Source organism: Ambystoma mexicanum, chromosome 13, assembly GCF_040938575.1.
Source record: "Ambystoma mexicanum isolate Mex_15411 chromosome 13, UKY_AmexF1_1, whole genome shotgun sequence".
Classification (NCBI taxonomy): domain Eukaryota; kingdom Metazoa; phylum Chordata; class Amphibia; order Caudata; family Ambystomatidae; genus Ambystoma; species Ambystoma mexicanum.
In genome coordinates this window covers 754,809,540-754,828,917 of record NC_090938.1, presented here as the reverse complement: position 1 = coordinate 754,828,917, position 19,378 = coordinate 754,809,540, and positions in this window count along the sequence as shown.

Below are 19,378 nucleotides of genomic sequence, written 5' to 3'. Positions count from 1 at the left end.
ATATAGCCAGCATTGAGGTTCATTGGGCGCCATGCTTACGTTTGTCAGCACAATATAATCAGAGTGCTAATTGTGTTAATATAACAATCTGGTGCAGAGTATTTGCAGAGTACTTGCACCCCATTATCCTCTAGCCGAGCGCAAACTCCCACCCACCTTGATCAGTGGGGCTTCTGCAGGAGTTTTGTTGGCTCCCATATCCATACTTTGACACCATTTTGTGGTAATTTGAATACTGGGGCCTGTGTTGCCCTAAATACGCAATCGGGCCTCAAGACCATACGCTCAGGAGACTGCGGGCCTAGGCCTTTGATCCTGGGCGTGTTGTGCTACTGAGAGCGCTGACTATTCTCTCTGGCCCCAGGTGAGAGCGACTGTCTGGATAACGGAGGCCAATACATCCCCATTTTTTCGGGGCGAAGGGGTTGATAATCTTTCTCCGGCAGTTACCATACCTTGTCGCAAGATTGTTCCTTGTGATATTTAAGTGCGGAGGGCGCTAATTTGAGAAAACCTGTATGCCTCCGAAGAAGAGAACTACACAGTCAAAGTATAATCTTAGAGGACCCAAGGGAATGGAGACTGTTAAGAGTCCCTCGAACAATCCTACTGTACGGGCAAAACCCAGAAAGAAAGCGAAGAATGAAATACCTGCAGACCAGGGAAGGATCACTGAGTTCTTTCCACAAAACCCACTTCCTGAAACGAATTCTACCACGATTGAGGAAGCTTTGGTTCTTGTGCCCACTAATGAAGGGTCCCTATGTGCCTCTAATTATGATGATATTGACAACAATTCACTATTGGAACTATGTCTTAATATTCAAAGGAAAATGACTCCTGCCCCAGGACCGAAACCTATCAACATGGACTGCGCCAATGCTAACAAGCAGAGAAATACTCCATTAGTATCTCCCACTCCAGTTGAATGCATGGGCAGACTATCAGCATCTCCAAATCTGGCAATGGCTTCTATGGAAGATAGCCCCATAGCTGAAACTGAATGCCTGGCTGATACCTATCCGGGAGCGACAGAGATTGCGGAGATCCAGTCCTCAGTGGCATCACTGCAATTCGCTCTTAAGGTTCTACTGAAAATGACAGGGAGAATTCTGGATAATTCAAATGCCCTAACCCTTGAGATGGCCACGAGAGAGAAAGTAAAGGGTACTGCTGAAGTTGATCAATCAGCAGAGTCTAATCTATCGGAAGCCATAAAACTGGCGGACATAAGCGAAGAACATCGTCCTGAAGAGCTACAAAGCCCGGGGTTGGTGAGAGACAAAGAAAACGAAGAACCATTCTTCTCGCGTAAGCAACGCAGAATGGCCAGAAGAGCAGCGGGGATCAAAAGAGCTAAAGAAATGGCCATCTCCAAGTCTGTCAAGGATTCTGCCGGACATCTCTCAAAGAAAGCCAAAAAACGGGCAGCCAGAGCAAAGAAAAGGAAGAACTGTGGTGAGGGCTGCTTGACTAGTTGACTAATTTCTGATAGAGAAAAAATGTCTGAGTCTAAGGAGGCGGAGGATATATGTGAGGAGGAGAATCCGAGGGAAGAGCCTGAGATGGTGGACAAGGACAATATCGGGTGTCCATTAGAGTTATCAGCAACACCTATCACAACTCGTCCCACTGAATCTACACCTACCATGGAAGGAAATCGTATATGTCTTATAAAGAATTTGTATTTAAGTGCAAACTCAAAATGGCTCTCTCGCTCAGAACTGTTAACTAGACTGAGCTATGTGCCACAACTGAGGGTCCTTAAGTCAGATGATTTCCAATTCGTGGAACCACTAAAAGGCCCTAATCCTCAGGTCTCAGCATTGCATTGCAAGTTCCTATCTACCGCGACATTGTTAAGGAACTACAAGACCGAACTGAAAGAGGTTGATGTGGAGGTTGACGCTGATCTCAATGAACCAGATCTAAGACAACTGCCCGCTAAAATAGATCTGACAGCTGAATCCAACCCCCGCCCCAATTTCACTGAAGGGAAAAAAGTGGACATCTCAGACATACAAGCATTAAAATGGATTGCAGATTCACTACCTGAAGTGCTGCTAAAGCAATGAGATATGTCTATTCTGTCCTGGAATTGTAGGGGTTTTGCTCACTTATTGGCAGCTGAGGGCTCTATTAAAATCTTAGATAAACATAGCTGTTTTTGCCTTCAAGAAACTTGGGCCACGGAGCCATTGATTCTGGACGGCTTTGTCATTTATCAAAGGGCAGCTAATAAAGGTACAAAGGGAAGACCCTATGGTGGACTTATTACAGGGGTGGCTAACAGGTTTTGTTCTAAATTAGTGAAAACTGACTGTCCCAGTAATTTGATGGCAGTTGAGATCGACTATAATAACCAGACAGGAACGGATCACTTGCTACTAGTTAATCTATATAATCCCCCGGGTGCTCTAATAAGTGAACAACTCCAGGAGGCCTTACAAAATCTATTGGCCACCTGGCTACTAAAATGTGGGAACACTGGGGTAATAGTGGTTGGAGACTTCAATTGCCATATGAGTGGTAACATAGGGAAATCCTATAACCCTAAGTTAAAAATTAAAAATTATTTGCAATACACCAAAAAAAACGATCCTGAAGGCCAAGGATGGAAGCATTTGTTTGATCTATGGGACATTGAAATGCTTAATGGTAAAACTATTAGCGACTCTCCAGGTAATTATACCTGGTCCAACGGCATCTCAAGAAGTACCATAGACTATATTTTTGTTTCCCCTAGTCTGTATGAGATAGTGGAGGATATGCAAATAACCCCTAACAAGTGGAGTTATCATGCTACACTCATATGCAAATTGAATATTGGGACAAAAGCCCATCCTAGTATCAACATGGGTAACATCGTGCCAAATAAAGCCGGTACTAGGATCAGCTGGTCAGATAAAAATGTCGCTCTTGCGGTGGCAGCCACGGGTAACACTGACCTAAACTTAATATCGATCTTCCAGGAGATGTCGAGCGACGCCATTGAACACTGGATTTGTTCCTTTGCTAAGAAACATGCGGCCTGTCGTATGGGGTCTATGATTAGCTGTGGTAGGGAAAAGCCACCCTTTGACATAGCTATAAGAAACCTGAAGAGAGAGCGTAGAGCGGAACTCCGCCTGGCCAAGAGACAAGCCTATTCTTTAGCCATATATTTTATCAAGGTCAGGAGAGTTAAAAACAAATATAGAGCTATGATCAAGGCCAAACGGAAATTAGATAAAATCAAGGCCTGGCAGAGATTGGTAAACACGATCTGTACAGGTAAAACGCGTAATATCTGGGCTCTGCTGGGTGATGCGCGAGGTACTGTACAAGGCAAATTAGCTTACCCTATTAATGCTGAAACATGGATAGCCTTCCTGGAAAATAGGAATTCCAAGGCAGACACAGAGGATCCCCATACACTGATCAATAGGCCGTTAAACCTTCCATTTAATGTGACATATCAAAGGGTGCTGAACACAATCTCAGACTTAAAATCCTCCCGAGCCCCGGGCCCAAATGGCCCAGCAAATATTGTGATGAAGGCGCATCCTGAATTCTGGGCATCCCTGTTAACTATAATGTTCAATAAGATCCTAAAAGAAGGGAGAATACCCCAATCCTGGCAAACAGCGGTGCTCATACCAGTCTTCAAAAAGGGAGATCGAGCGGATCCTAGCAATTATGGACTGCTCTCAATGCTGAACGTTACTGGCAAAATATTTGCCTCTCTCCTCCTAAAGGAGCTGCAGCACTGGGTAGAGCAATCTGACATACTCTGCAAATTCCAGAGTGGCTTTAGGCAGGGGTATTCTACGGCACACAACATTATGGTTCTGGATCTTTTAAGAACACGAGCCAGATCAGGAGGGCAACCTCCTCTATATGCCCTCTATATAGACTTTTCGGCGGCATTTGACTCCATTCCCAGAGAGGCCCTCTAGCGGAAGTTAAAAGAAATGGGCTGCCCAGAGGGCCTGACCTATTATCTTAGATTACTCCATCCGAACACATCTGCTAAAGTAAAATTAGACCAGGAAGGACACACGACGAGAAGTGTGCTACAAAATAGGGGAGTCAAACAAGGTTGTGTCACGGCCCCGCTGATCTACAATATGTACGTATATGACATCCCGGAGGCCATTAGGGCTGCGACAAATTGTCCACCGAAAATAGGAGACTCCATCTGCCCTGTTCTGGCCTACGCGGATGACCTGGTCATACTAGACCACACTGTTAGTGGGCTTCGAAGGTCGGCCACCGCTCTGTGGGAATACGCCGAGAGGAATGGCCTCAAAATTAATCTGGAAAAAACAAAGGCAATGAGATTTACCAACAAGAATACCACTCGTGTACAGCTCAGAGTTGGCCCAGATACCATTGCCTATTCTCCTCACTACCGCTACTTAGGTATAGAATTTGAGAGTATTGGCGATTACGAACTCTGCAAGCAGTCACGCATTGTAAAGGCATCCCAACTGACTGCACTGTTCTATAGATTCACTCTAAATCAGGGGGGATTCACTATATGGGGCACGAGACAACTGTACATGCAGGTATTATCCCCCATGATCACCTATGATCTTGAAGCCCTCCTCAACTCTGACCTGAAATGGCTACAGGTGATTGAGGGGAAATTTTGGCGCGCTATTCTGGGTCTACCACCGGGAATCCCTATGGCAATATTAAGGCTGGAATTGGGGCTGACCTCATTGAAAGCGACTGTACTAAAAAAGCGAGCCCTACTCTATTTGAGAATGAGGGATGAGACTAAAAATGGGCTACTTAAGGCAGCTTACCTAGAGATCTCGAAGGACAAATCTGCGTGCCCTTTGAAGGAGCAAATGTCTAAATTCCTGACGACCATTGGGTGGCAAACAAGAGAGGGTAATGTAACTGTAGACATGCAAAGGGCTCTGGTTAAACGCATAGAGCTCTGGGATTGGCTGGAAAATTACGCTCACCTCCAGAAGCTGAAAAGCTATCGGTTTGTCCAGTATAGGTTGTATAACTATAAAAATCTGCAGAATTATCTCAATTTATGCCCGGATAGGCGACTTAGACGATTCATATTACTTCTAAGGCTAGAACAACTACCCACGTTAATGATAACAGGCAGAAGAGACAGGATCCCCCCAGAATTACGGATTTGTCGGTTATGCAAAGGAGTGAATCAGCTAGAAACGGCCAGACATGTACTGACTGAATGTCACAAAATGTCAAGTACCATAAAGCTTGGCCTGGGTCAGCTGGTGCATAACCAAGGTTACATTAAAGAGGAGTTATTTTGGCATCACTGTATCAACTCCAACAGTATAAGACTCATGACGGCGCTGTACAATGTTTGGCTGAAGGTGGAAATAAGTCTTAATATAACCATTTGGGCGGACATAAAGAGGAGTTTATGTATAGCCATCGCTGTAACCCATTAGGGGCTGCTGGCCAACACAGGCCCCCCATTTATGCAGGAACTGTAACTATACTGAAATAAGATTGATATTCCATCTGTAATTTGTAATGGAGAATACATGGTAGGATGTGGTACCTGAACTATTGTAAATGTGAACTTAAAATGAAGCTGTTTTTTATGGTTTTAGGAAATGTATATTTAGAGAATTCAATGTATTGCCTTTCGTGGTAATATCATATGTAATGTTTGTTAATTATTGACGGTTCTTTTCATTATAATCTTGTTCTCATTTAGGTAACATTTTAATGTGTAAAGTTTCATTGTAAACTAAGTCACAATAAATTATATTATATTATATATTACAATTTCTTGTCTGCGTTATGCTGATCCTTACGCCTTCCCTATTGGTTGTTTTACGCAGTGCATTTGTTTTCTTTTCAAGATGGTGCACTATGTTTTGCTTTCAATTGTTACCCAATCATCTCCTTCAAGGTCCATGTTCTTTGCTTTCCTTATTCTCCTTTTGCATAAATCATTTCTCTGATTGAGAGATCCTCTTTGATCCCGGAGGTCCTTATCATTGAGTTTCCCTCATTCCTTTTTCATTTATGATATAAACTGACAGGTTATTTATAACGCGCTAAATACCCAGAGGTTTCTAAGCGGGGACCCAGAGATCCAACCTGTGGTGCTCCACATCGTCTTGCATCCAAGGCGAGCACGTTGCCCCTGAGCTATCCTCCCTAGAGTAATTTCTTTGCACTGCTTTTAAAGCATTGATGAAAAGTTGTTGGGGTACTTTAACTCATCAATAACACACTTAATCAGAATGATCCAATTTAGATATCAAAATTGGCGGTTTCAGTATCCCATCGGTTCTATCATCATTGCTGATTTTTGTTCTTGCAAAATTTTGCAGGAAAGAGCACCACACCCCACTAAACACCCCTTCCTCTAGACAACATTCTGACACTACTCTCCAGGAGTCTTGTGATAATGGAAGTCTTGCCAGAAGGAGCTCTTACTTTTATCAGTTGGCTTTCTTGAAGTCCCCCACTCAAAAACCGGGACCCAATTATTTTGTCGTATAAAGTGTTGTGCACTTGAGTTATCAACACCAAATGGACTCTTTAATTCCTAAATTGGTGAGAATGAGGTGGTGTGCACAGAATATCGTTTCTTTAAAATGTTTAAACTAAGTGTGTAGCTATTTGCCATTAGCGGAGTGTATGGATACTTTCTGAGTTTTCCAAGGATTCAAAGTTTTCCTAATCCAATTTACTTTAGAATCGAGTATTGTCAAATAGCCGCAAGTCCGAGATTTTCTCAATGCAAAACTGATCTGAATTTAATGGTGTCTTTTAATGGTGTGTTTTAATGGTGTCTTTTAATGGTGTCTTTGTCATTGCAGGAGTCCTGGGCGATCAAGAGTCAAATGCTCTGCAGACAGCTCTCCAGATCACCTGGATCGTTCTTCTCCTGGTCCTGGTCTCCCAGGCGTTCCTCCTCGTCATCAGATCCAAGTGAGTGACTTCCTGCCGACACCGAAGCAACATATACGCCACTTGCCACAATGTGGAACCCCGTCCGGTGACTTCCTGTTGAACATCATCTTGGGGCACCACCATCTAGAGGCATTTCCTTTTTGGGAATTGACCTCCTCTATAAGACAACCATCTTCCCAAAATATAATTCACTTGGTTTCTATATACTGCTTGCCACCACATTTCGTCTTTTCTTTCGCAGTGCTGCAAATCCCGGGAGTTATGATCACCCCAACACAATTGGACAATTTTCAATTAATCTTGGAAGAATGGAAGAGTTCCACCGCCCCTCCCAGATTAAGACGTGGGACCTGCAGGTCGAACAGGGGTCTCACTGGTGAACACAGTGTTGAAAGAGTTCTCTTTTTCTTTTATTGTGCATTTGGTTAACAAAGAAACAAAACCTTAAACACAAGCTAACAAAGATCACAAGATCAAGGATTCCCGTCTGCCACGAGGGTTCGCAAGAGACAACTTCAAAGACTGAAATGGATTGGAACAAGAGCAGGAGGTGGGGCGAGAGTGACACAGTATCCCAGAGGGTGGACACATGCAGTTTGTCACAAATGAATCACAATTAAACCCCTAAACAGGCCAATATCAGAGCATCCAGCATTCACACCTGGAATAATGTACACACTCCACTACCAGGCCACCCCCACACATACACTATGCAGAAACTGCAGACTTAGCTCAGGCATCACAAAAGTTAACACACTCCACCACTGCAACAATACTGCCACATGCCGTAGCATCAAGTCTATCTATACCACACCTAACAGCAACCCCTGCTCCCAATGGACCGCTATACCTAAACCAGACGCTCCTACCATTCTCCCTAAGAACCCTAGCCATACACTATACAAGTGCGCATTAATCAATGTACGATCACTCAATGCCCATGCCCTAGAAGCATATGACCTAATCACCACCCATGACTTAGACATACTCGCCATCACTGAGACCTGGCTTAACGAAGCGTCTGGCCCAGCCATCGCACTAACCCTACCCCAAGGGTATGCCATCATCAGACAAGATAGGATCGCCAAATCTGGAGGGGGAGTAGCCCTTTTCCACAAAGAAACGCTTTCCATCAGACCCCTACCCCACCAACAGCAAGGAAACGTTGACATTCTATCAGTCAAGCTTGCACTCTCTCCTAACAGCACAATAAATATTCATACAATATACCGTCCACCCGGCCCCACCGCCAACTTCCTAGGTCAAGTTAATCATCTCCTAGGAAATAACATTAAAAAATCTACTAAATTACTACTTATAGGAGACCTTCATTTAGGATTCACCGACCCCAAGGACAAAGCTGATATAGCCTTAGCCAAAGACCTCCACAACCTAAGCTTCTCTCAAAAGATCACATCGCCCACACACGCAAAAGGACGCACCCTAGACTGGATTACAGACCACAACTGTAACACAGACATCACCGCCAATACTAGCCTCCCATGGACAGACCACAACCTACTCCTATTGCACATCCCCGTCACAACGAGCTCTAAGGTGCCCACTATAGCTGCGGCGACCTTAGCTAGAAGTGCCAAAAAACTCACTGCAGCCAATATCAGCGCACTCCTCAATGTGCCATGTTTAAAGCCCCCTTTCTCTTCAGACCCCAATATCCTTGCTGAAATATTCACAGATTCCATTACAAGGGCCATCAACACCACTGCCCCCCTAGAAAACAAAAAAGAGAAAAAATACTTCCACTCCAATTCCTGGTTCACAGAGGATCTCCAATCTCTGCGCAAAGACAAACGCCAGGCACTCAAAAATTGGCAATGTAACCCCTGTGATAACACTAAAGATATATTCAAAGCCATAGCCAAAAAATACAAAGATGCCATCTTCCTTGCTAAATCTGAAGCCTACAACCACTGCATCACCGCTGCTAACGCCCAATCTAAAGAACTCTTCATTATCTTTAAAGAACTAACCGTACCACCAACATGCCCTGATGAGATCATCAAAGACGAGGCGTGGTGCACAGACATACAATCAGCCATGCTTGCAAAAATAAACCTCCTCCAAAACAAGATATCCCACCACTACAACATTCTACCCAAGCAAAGTACACACGTACAAATGAAACCCAGTGTTAAAGTTAGCGACATACCCAAATTCACGTTCACTGAAATTTCCGAAACCAATGTCATTAACATCCTCAGACAACTCAAACCCTCACAATGTAAGGGTGATGTATGCCCCCCTAAAATCATCAAAGACTGTGCAGAACAGCTCACCCCTCTCCTCACAGGAAATTCATCAATGCGTCATTCAAGACGGGCATAGTCCCAGCCAGCCTCAAAGAGGCTTGGGTACGCCTCCTCTTAAAAAAGCCAACGCTAGATCCCGCTAACCCCAACAACTACCGACCCATAACCACAGTCCCATTCCTCCTAAAAATACTTGATAAAGCCGCCCACATACAGATTCAACTTTACCTTGAATCAAACGCAATCTCAGGTGAGAAACACTCCGGGTTCCGCAAGGGACACAGAACTGAAACCGCCCTTCTAGACCTAAAAAACGGAATCACCAACATTCTGGACAAAGGTAAGCCCGCACTCCTCCTTCTCCTCGACCTCTCAGCTTTACTTACTGCTTTATTGGTTTGATTCATGTTTTGTAAATTGCTTCTACTTTTATAAATTTCTATGTGTCTTGTTGTTACAATGGATTAAAGCGCTATATAATCACAATAAATACAAATACAAATATTAGAGTTTTTTTTTAATATCTTTAGCATTGTTGCTGCTCCGGATCACTGTTTAGAATCACCCTATACTACGATTAATTAATTCATGGCGGCTTTCACACTTCTGGAGTCCCGGGGGCTTGAGGAATGTCTCGCTTATAGGGGCAGCCCTTGGATAGACATTCAGTGCATTGATCCCAGGTGGTCTTGCGCCTTGGTCTCTGTTGACTTGACTTAATGGCTCTCTGGTGCATCTCGGCACCAAGGCTTATAAGATTTCATCATTATTTAGTACAAAGTTCAGACAAGTCCTTCCACTTGCACGAGACACATTGACAGGCGACCCCAGTCATCAAGTGTATCAGTCCGTAGGCATCACTCTAGGTGGGATGGTTGGGCTGCCATAATGTTACAGGGGGAAGAAAGAGTGGGGGTGGGGCCTAACAATTTACTTTACTTTCCCACACACCTCACTTTGAAAACTTGTGAATAGCAAATGAAGGTAGGTGGCCTGCAGCACCCCAAAGATTCAACTTTTAGTTCTTACATAATTAGGGTAACTAAAGCCCCCTCCTGTATAAAGAAAGGAGCTTTTCTAATCCTGGCTACTGACACTGCACTAGTGCTTAATTTGTAAGAAAATAAGTGCCAGGGCCCTAATAGTTTCTAGCAAGGCTGTGACACTGGGGGTGGGCAGTTCCCCACCATTGCTGCCACCAGCCACAGCTGCACCCCATAGTGTCGACACATTTGTGGTTAAACTACATCTCACACCTGCTCATTGGGGCTGATGGATGCTCTGGCTCTCATTACTTTATAATCAATCTGAGTCTGAAACAATAAGTGCTGGGGCTGAGAAATAAGTGCCAGGGCTGAGCCCCGGCAAACACCCCCACAAATCAAGCACTGCACTGCACCCTGACGTTTGAGGCACATCTATTTCCATCTGTCTCTGTCCACATACTCCCACAGATCTATTTTCCGTGTATATAAAGAGTTCTCTTAACCCTTCGTTGAGTCTTTTCTTAAGTTAATTGTGCAACATACTCACCTTGGAGGTGGGGTTGACACTTGATAATGCTGTACTTCAGCCAGGGAGCCTGTGTGCGATTCAACATCACATGCAATGTTTCTCCTTTGAGACTGCGGAGCTGCCTTTATGGCTGAATGCAAGTCTAGCTAAAAAGGAATCCCTCCGGCTGAAGTGGTACTGAGCGCCTACTGCATCTAAACGAATCTCCAGGGATTAAGTGGTACTGAGCCCCTAGTGCTTATAAAGGAATTGCTAGGGTTGAAGTGGTACTGAGATCCTACTCTATCTTAAGAAATCCCTAGGGCTCAAGTGGTGCTGAGCCGCTACTGTATGTAAAGGAATCCCAGGGGCTGGATTGGTACTGAGCCCCTACCACATCTAAAGGAAACCCTAGGGCAGAAGTGGTACTGAGGCCCTACTGTATCTAAAGGAATCCATAGGGATAGAATGGTACTGAGCCCCTACTGCAACCAAAGGAATTCTTAGGGCTGAAGTGATACTGAGCCCCGACTGTGTCTAAAGGGATCCCTAAGGATGAAGTGGTACTGAGTTCTGCAACAAAAGGAATTCTTAGGGCTGAAGTCGTACTGGGCTCCTACTGTATCTAAAGGGATCCCTAAGGATGAAGTGGTACTGAGTTCTGCAACAAAAGGAATTCTTAGAGCTGAAGTGGTGCTGAGCTCCCACTGTATCTAAAGGGATCCCTAAGGATGAAGTGGTACTGAGTTCTGTAACAAAAGGAATTCTTAGGGCTGAAGTGGTACTGAGCTCCTACTGTCCCTATATAAAACCCTAGGGATGAAGTGGTCCTGAGCCCGTACTACAAGTAAAGGATTTCCTAGGCTTTAAGTGGTACTGAGCCCCTACATCAACTAAAGGAAGTCCTAGGCTTGAAGAGGTATGAAGCCCCTATTGTAATGCCAAAAAAAGTGGCAGCAATGAAATGACTGTCCATAGAGAGAAAAAAATAAATATTGTTCCATTTTGAAAACATGGAAGAAATGATCACTATTTTTCTTTACAGAATTATTTATATGATGTACTTGGTCCCATATCACACTAGGAGTAAAACGGGTACACACATTTTTAGTAACAAAAGTATGTAATGTGACCCTTGGTAGATGAATAGAGACTACAGGGTCTCATTACGAGTTTGGTGGTATACTTTTAAAGTGGCCTTTACGGAATTACCTCCACTTTTACCACACTGCAGAATTAGGGGATGGTGCTATTTCTGCTGGTGGAATTAGCACTGGTAGAATTACTGCCAGTGAAATTACCACTAACATCAGGCTGAATTATCATCAGCACTAATTGCGCTGGCGGAATTACCAGCAAGATGCAAAATAGTATTTCTGCCGTATCACAGGTTGAAATACCACCGAAATACTGCTGAAAATGGGTGGTTATTCCTCCGAAAACAGAGTGCAATTACCTCCACCTAAAGGGTTGAGGAAAATGTATACAGGTGATGGAAAACGGGTCACAGTGGCACCCAATCCGCTCTGAAAGACTACAAAAGGCCTGCACCTCACCCTGACACACTTCTCAACACCATGCTGCCAGTAGCTGCTGCTAACTGGGACATGCAGATCCACCTGCTCCACATTGAGCTGCAGAGGCAGGAACAGCTGCAAGGGGCAGAGAGGGTATATTTCCCAAGTCTGGCCATCACCCTGGACATTAACTGACACCCATCTGATTACTGTGTACCGGATGAACAGGGAGACTATTGTAGAGAGACCCTCCCTGATCCATGATGACGTACAGATCAGGATTAACATCAGAACTGCCGTACCCACACTGCTGAAGCTTGTGTTGGTCCTTCATTTCCTTGCTAATGGCACCTACCACCACACTGCGGGCATGCTGCATGGCATGTCCCAGCTCACATTTTCTTGAGTGCTTGGGCAATTGCTGGAAGCACTCCTGTGCCTTGCTTCCTGCCACATCTCCCAGCTCACCACCCGGCACAGATTAATGCCACACAGCATGTTTCTAGACAGCAGACCTCCTGCCCAACACAATTGCCACTATGGACTGCACTCATGTGGTGTGGGTGGCACCCTAGGCATCCGAAAGAGGCATATCGCAACAGGAATCAGTATCCCTCCATGAATGTCCAGGTCACCTGGGATGCTGACCTCGTGATGACACACTGCTCTGCCCGCTCTCCTGGTGCCACACACGATGCTCTTGTCCTGTGGAACAGCGCACTGCCTGCATACATGGAGAGCCACAGAGGCCAACTGACATGGATATTGGGTGAGTACAAGTGCAATCATGCAAACTTATCTCGCAGCACCAGTGAAATGCTATGTGAAAAGGGAGGCATTTCCACAACTGATGGATGCATGTCCTGGCAAGGCTCAGTACATGCAGTACCTGCCCTCCCACCCCGCTAATAAAAACCACCAACAGCCAGGACTAGGGCATGCGGAACAATGCAGTAGTGTGTTGGTGATGCATATTGCCCCAACAAGTGAGCAATACACACACAGAGGACTGCAGGAACCACAATGCAATGCAACACATACCTACACATGAAATGTCACAGTTCAACACTCCACAAAGACTATGCAACACTGGCAGAAAGTAATGCCATGTAATGTGGTATGTGAAGCCATAATGGATGGAACACAGACACTGCAAACATGCACAAGAACAACTAATCACCCATCAAGCCACATGCATGATAGCAACGGACACGGCCAACACAGGCAACATGCACTCTGCAATGCCAATCACGGACCATAAAAGTGACTAATGCTTGTTGTGAGCTGTGTGCATGGTGTAACATGACAAAGCATGTGTTTCCCCATAGTAAATAAAGAAACCCTCTCTGGATCCCAACAACCTAGGTAACTATCGCCCAATCACCCATTTTCCCTTCCTTGGAAAGATCATCGAGAAAACGGCAGTCGCACAACTGCAGCAACACATCAACATCAACAATCTCTTCCGGGCCTACCAATCCGGATTCAGACCCAGAGGCAGCATGGAGATGGCAACCAGACTGGTGGTCGACGACGCCCTCAACATCCTTGACGACAGCCACCCCTGCCTACTGGTTCTACTTGAACTCTCTGACATTTTCGACACAGTAGCTCACCAGGCGCTCACGGACACCCTACATCGGTGCATGGGGATCAGCAACCTTGTCCTATTTTGGTTCAAGTCCTACCTCGCCAACTGCAAGCAGTTTGTTCAGACTGACTCCACTAGATCGCCAATGATACCCGTCACCTGTGGAGTCCCGCAGGGTTCCATCCTTTCCCCAGTGATCTTTAATCTATACATGGAACTGAGGGGACGCACACAACATCCACCTCCACCAATATGCAGATGACACAGAGCTATAGCTCAAGATAGACTCCATCAAGGACATCCATAGGCTCAAAACCTTCCTCTCGGCTGATCCAGTCTTGGATGCCTTGTGCATACTTGAAGCTCAACCCCTCCAAGACTGAATTCCTACTCCTCACCAGCAACACTGAACACTCAGACATAAAGACCTGGCCATCAGTCATGAACTCTGAGGGCTTCACTCCCGAGCTCACGTCCTGCGCCAAGTCCCTCTGGTTCCACACCAATAAACACCTCTCCTTCAAGACATACATAGCTAAGAAAAGTCAGACAGCTTGCTATTAGCTCTCCCTCCAGTGAAAAGTCAAGCCCTTCCTGCCTCCGGACAGCCTTAGACCCACTGTTCAAGCACTGGTCCTATCCCACCTGGATGGGGCAATGCACTCCTCAAAGGCCTCCCGTCATTCTCTCTTGTGCCTCTGAGATGTGTCCTACACGCAGCCGCACACCTCATCAAGAGTCTACACAGATATGACCACATCACACCGACCCCCATCAACCTTCACTGGCTCCCATTGCGTGCACAAATCACCTTCAAGTCTTGCTGCATCATCTATAAGGCAGGCGCCTTCAAGTCACCCAGCTGCCTCGCGGAAAAACTCTGCATTTCTGGCGGACAGCGCAGTACCAGAAGCCAGGACAAGTGCAGACTTCAAATCTGCCACTGCAAAAAGGACAATACCAGAAAACAACTGTTAGCCAGAATCCTGTGCAGTGCCCTTAGGGACCACTACACACAATTAAGACTACAAGTGGTAATACAAGTTCACCTTTGGTACAAGCCTGTACTACTATGTTAAAGTGGTAGCAGTAGCGGAGCAGCCAGGCTTATCTCAAGAGTAAATGAGGAGTAGCAGAGATTACACAAAGGGACCACAATTACTGTGACTCAAGCAAACACTGACTCAAGGTTTCAGGTAAAAAAATATAAGTATATTCATTTTTAAACCATCTGTTATAAAACACTTCACTTCTATAGGTTGGAAACCACATGTAAAATACACCACACACAACCAATTCCACTTATGCAAGGAACTTCAAGGTAAGTACATTAGAATTTGACAGATCGGTGTTGCGATACTAACGCGTACCCTCGGATAGAAATGCTCACAAAGTTAAAACACACTCTGTACTTAAGAACTTAGACCAAGGGAAAAGTGAATAAAAATCAAAGGCAATACTTTTTCAAGGCAAGGAGACTCGAGGACAAGTTCAAAGATACAGATTAAAGTCAATAGGCCTGCGCCAGTGTCAATGGAGCAGAGGCTCAGTTGTCGAGGATCACACGTTGAACAGTTCGAGATTCGAGATGCCAAGAGTTTGTAAAGATTGTCAAATGGAAGGAAAAGTTATAAGGAGAGAAGAAAGAACAAATCTTCGTGGAGGAAAAGGGTTCACCCCGATTCCGGCTGGTCAGACGGAGAGAAAGACCAAGTCTGCACAGTACCTTATTCCGTTGGAGAAAAGCTGGTGCCACGGCAGTTGTTCCTGGTAGTTCCTGCAGACTCACGGTTCCTGCGGCTTCAGTCGTGGGGACAAGAAGGAGGACGTCTGGAGCGATCTGCACTACCCAGGGATGAGGCCAGCAACAGCCAGAAAGACAACAATGAATAAAAGGTGCGCTCCTTTAAATCAGGAGAGGGCTCTCCTGATGGCTATCCAGACCACTACAGCACAGCAGTGATTTCGACCCAGGAAAGGATTCTCTGACTGAAGAAAAGACGAGCTGGTTGATCCCACCAGGCTCAAGGGAAGAAGACTCCGGGCTGGATCTTCTCTTAGTTGTTGAAGGGGTAGATAGCTCAGGACTGCAGCAGGGCTTCACCGGGATTCGGGGTTGCAGCAGCCATCTTCTTCTCCACTTCTCTTTGGTTCCTTGTAGTTCCAGAGGCGACTCTGCCTTATAGCTCAAGAGTCCTGCCTTTTATGCCAAAATCCCCCATTCACACAGCCTGGCTGTCAATCACTCAGCAGGGGGGTTGTCCAGCCCAGACAACCACCTCAGCTAATCGATACAAAGTGCGACTTGGGTTTCCAAGGAGACCCTGTGCAGGGGGTGACTACACCCCTCCCTCACATTCAGCCCACCTAGACATCCAGACGCCAAAGGAGGGCTTCTGGTCAGCAGAAGCCTGCCAAAGGTCGGCAAACAAAGGAGGCAAACCTGGTTTGCTGCGCAAAAAAGACCCAAGAAGGATGTTAGCAAAAAGAAATGGCGATTAAACCCAACCGGAGCCGAAATAAAAAGTATTTGGGCTAGCAAGTTTAAAGTTCGAGGCTACTAAAATAGCCTAAAACAATACCATGTTATGTAATATGATCGAGGTAGGAAAATTAAGGTAGATACCACTGCCACCAGCCAAATCTTAATGTTAAGGGAGCGAAACAATGCTCCAAGAGGTACAGATAAAAAGGGTTAAGAATCAACCCTTTCCAATACTCTATATAAGATGGGGTGTATTGGATCTGTGGTTAAATGACTATGTAAAGTTAATGGCAACTTTACCCTTTTCTGGGGGACAGTAGTCAGCCCCAGAAATGGAGTCGGTGAGAAGTCGAAACGACAAACCTGTGTCACTGCACTGAAGGTGCTGTGTACCACACAAAAGTGTGGGGCTACTGAAGTGGTGTACTCCAGAGTCCACAATCACAAAAACAGATGAGATACACATGGCAAAACGCAGGTATGAATGGGGGAACAGCTCACACTCTTACCAAGTGGAAAAAATAAACTCCAGAAATCCAGCAAAGCTGCTGAGGGACTCACTAGGTAAGGGAAATTAGCCATAGAATGAGAATTATCCCTAACAACAACCCTTCTCTGTCTACATCCCAAGACTATGGAACCTCCTCTTTCCGTCAGCATTAGACTTGCCCCCAAGCTCCTACAACTCAGATAAGAACTCAAGACCCACCCCTTCAAGAAGTCTCGTCTCCTCACCACCTTGGCCATCACGTTGCCCCTCGAACCAACTGACTCACTAGATTTCACCCACCCCTCTCCTCCACACTGTACCCCTCCTCTGTCCTTCTCTGTATTGTGAGGGGTCAGTAATGCGAGGCGTACAACTGTTTGATGATTTATCAAAACGTGCCATTTTATTCTCAGAAGAAATATGATCAAAAATGCCTCACTATCCCTAATCTGCTGAGGATGCCACTGCTTAACCAAAGCTAAGGGGAAACTCTCTAACACAGGGCAACCTGCCCTCACACTAAGCAACAAATATGCAAAGAAAAGATATGGCAATACAACATCATATGAACAACATTCATAGTCTCTGAATAACCTTATAATGTCTTGGGTACATTCCCCTCACTAGGATTCAAAGACAGTTCAGTTAATGTTCAACCAAAGAAAGAAATGTCTCAAATCAGTTTTTGATGTTTCAAAGTCAATGTTTGTTAACCAAAGTTCCAATGATAGCAAATCTCTTCTCCTTGGTGAAATATCCACTTTGCATTTCCACCAAATAGCACCAATGGTAATCCCAGCCACGATGCTTTGTCACCTCTTCAAGAATACTTGCCACAGTTCAAAAGAAATACAGTATCCACAACCGTCCATGTTACAGAGTTCTTGGTTAACAGTATTTCCTTGGTTACAGATTTAGAATTCACAATGGTACGTTTGTCAGGATGACTTCTTAGTGCTGCTGCTTCCACTTCAACAGCTTCACGTCTACTTAATTCACTATGAGTCTCCTTTGTCTCACAGTACTCCACTTTGGCTAGACTACAATGTTGCACAAAGTTTCAAAGGACCCTGCGAGCAAGGACTAATTTCAGACAAGTTAGACATTAACTGAAAGACCTATAGCTATCGTTGTTTTAAGACATGTCTCTGCATCACCCCAAATACTGGAAGTGCGTGAAAAAGCAAACAGCCTGCTCTGATTCCATTCGTTTACAAAGCCACCAAAGTAACTATAATATTAGGGCCCAAACTGAACAGCTGTCCGAGGACCACCAATGTCTGCAAGGCTCCGCTAGAGCTACTTGGCCAAGGAATCTGGACTTGGGAGAGTAAGTAAAGGTGCACAGTAGGAGCTGTACCTTTGGATATCCAGTGTGGTGACAATAGTGTGTCACCCAATACAGCGAAGACGATCTTGCGAACTTCCGATAGCACATGGCATCCAGTAAACCTGCTGGGATGAAACATGTCAAGCAATATAAGACAAAACGTTTTCAGCTTTGGCCACTAAGCATTGGAGAAATAGTTCAAAAAGGCTGTGGGAATTTTGCTATTCAAATTTTGCAAAATCATGTTGAATAATGTTAAGTGTGGCACGCAAGTGTGCAAAAAGGGATTAAGCTGCCAAGGAGCACAGCCGAAACTAATATTTCTTGAGTTGGATAGTTGCCATTTGGTAACGCGGTGGGGCAAATAGGCGTAATTTGGTAAATTGAGGTGTTTAAAGAAGCACATTGGATTTTTAGTTTGATTAGTCATGGGCACAGCTTTAATTACATTTTCAACACCTACACTATGTTGTGGTTTAGCAAATGCGCAGGATACATTCCATGAAAGCAATAGTTACATTTAAATGTGATTAATTAAAAGAAACTTGCCAGCTGCTTTTCTGATTTTGCACCTTAAGAGGTGACAGATCTTTCCTGACTAATGCAGAAGGCAGTGTAGTTTGTAGTGTGCAGCAATGCATTTATTAATATACAATATGTAAAAAGGCATACACACTATTTACTAATGAAAAAGTAATCAAACAAAGGCTATCTGGACTTTGCATCGAAACCTTTCCATCAAATGCATTTGCATCGAGGGGTTTGCATCGAAAAAATGTGCATCAAATGCATATTATTGGGGGATAAAGGGTTAATTTTTGTTGTGGTGGGTTCTAAAGGGTAAAAAACAGGCCCCCCAAAATAAAATAAGAAAAAAAAATGCATTTGGTGCAAATTTTTTCGATGCAACAAATTTGAATCCCTCGATGCAAAAAATTCGATGCAAAGAGCATAAACCAAAGTTATAAGAAAGAGTGAGTAATTCCAAATTAATAAGTAGTTATTGGGTAATAAACATCACAACTGGCTCTGTGGTCATTCTATAGAGAATGTGTGATTCGTAGATGTTCGCGAGAGAATGCCACTTAGTTGTGCCTACTGCAAACTGTTGAGACATCCAAAGATTCTGTTTCACTGTGTATGTTCCATCCTTTATGTTTCCCAGCTGTGAATTGTGCCAGTGACACCAGTAGGGGGCGACACATATGTAGTGGAAAGCATCTAGACGCTGGCGTTAATCTACTGAGCTAACTGTGCTTTCTTGGCCTAAGGCTTGTTGCACATATATTCAG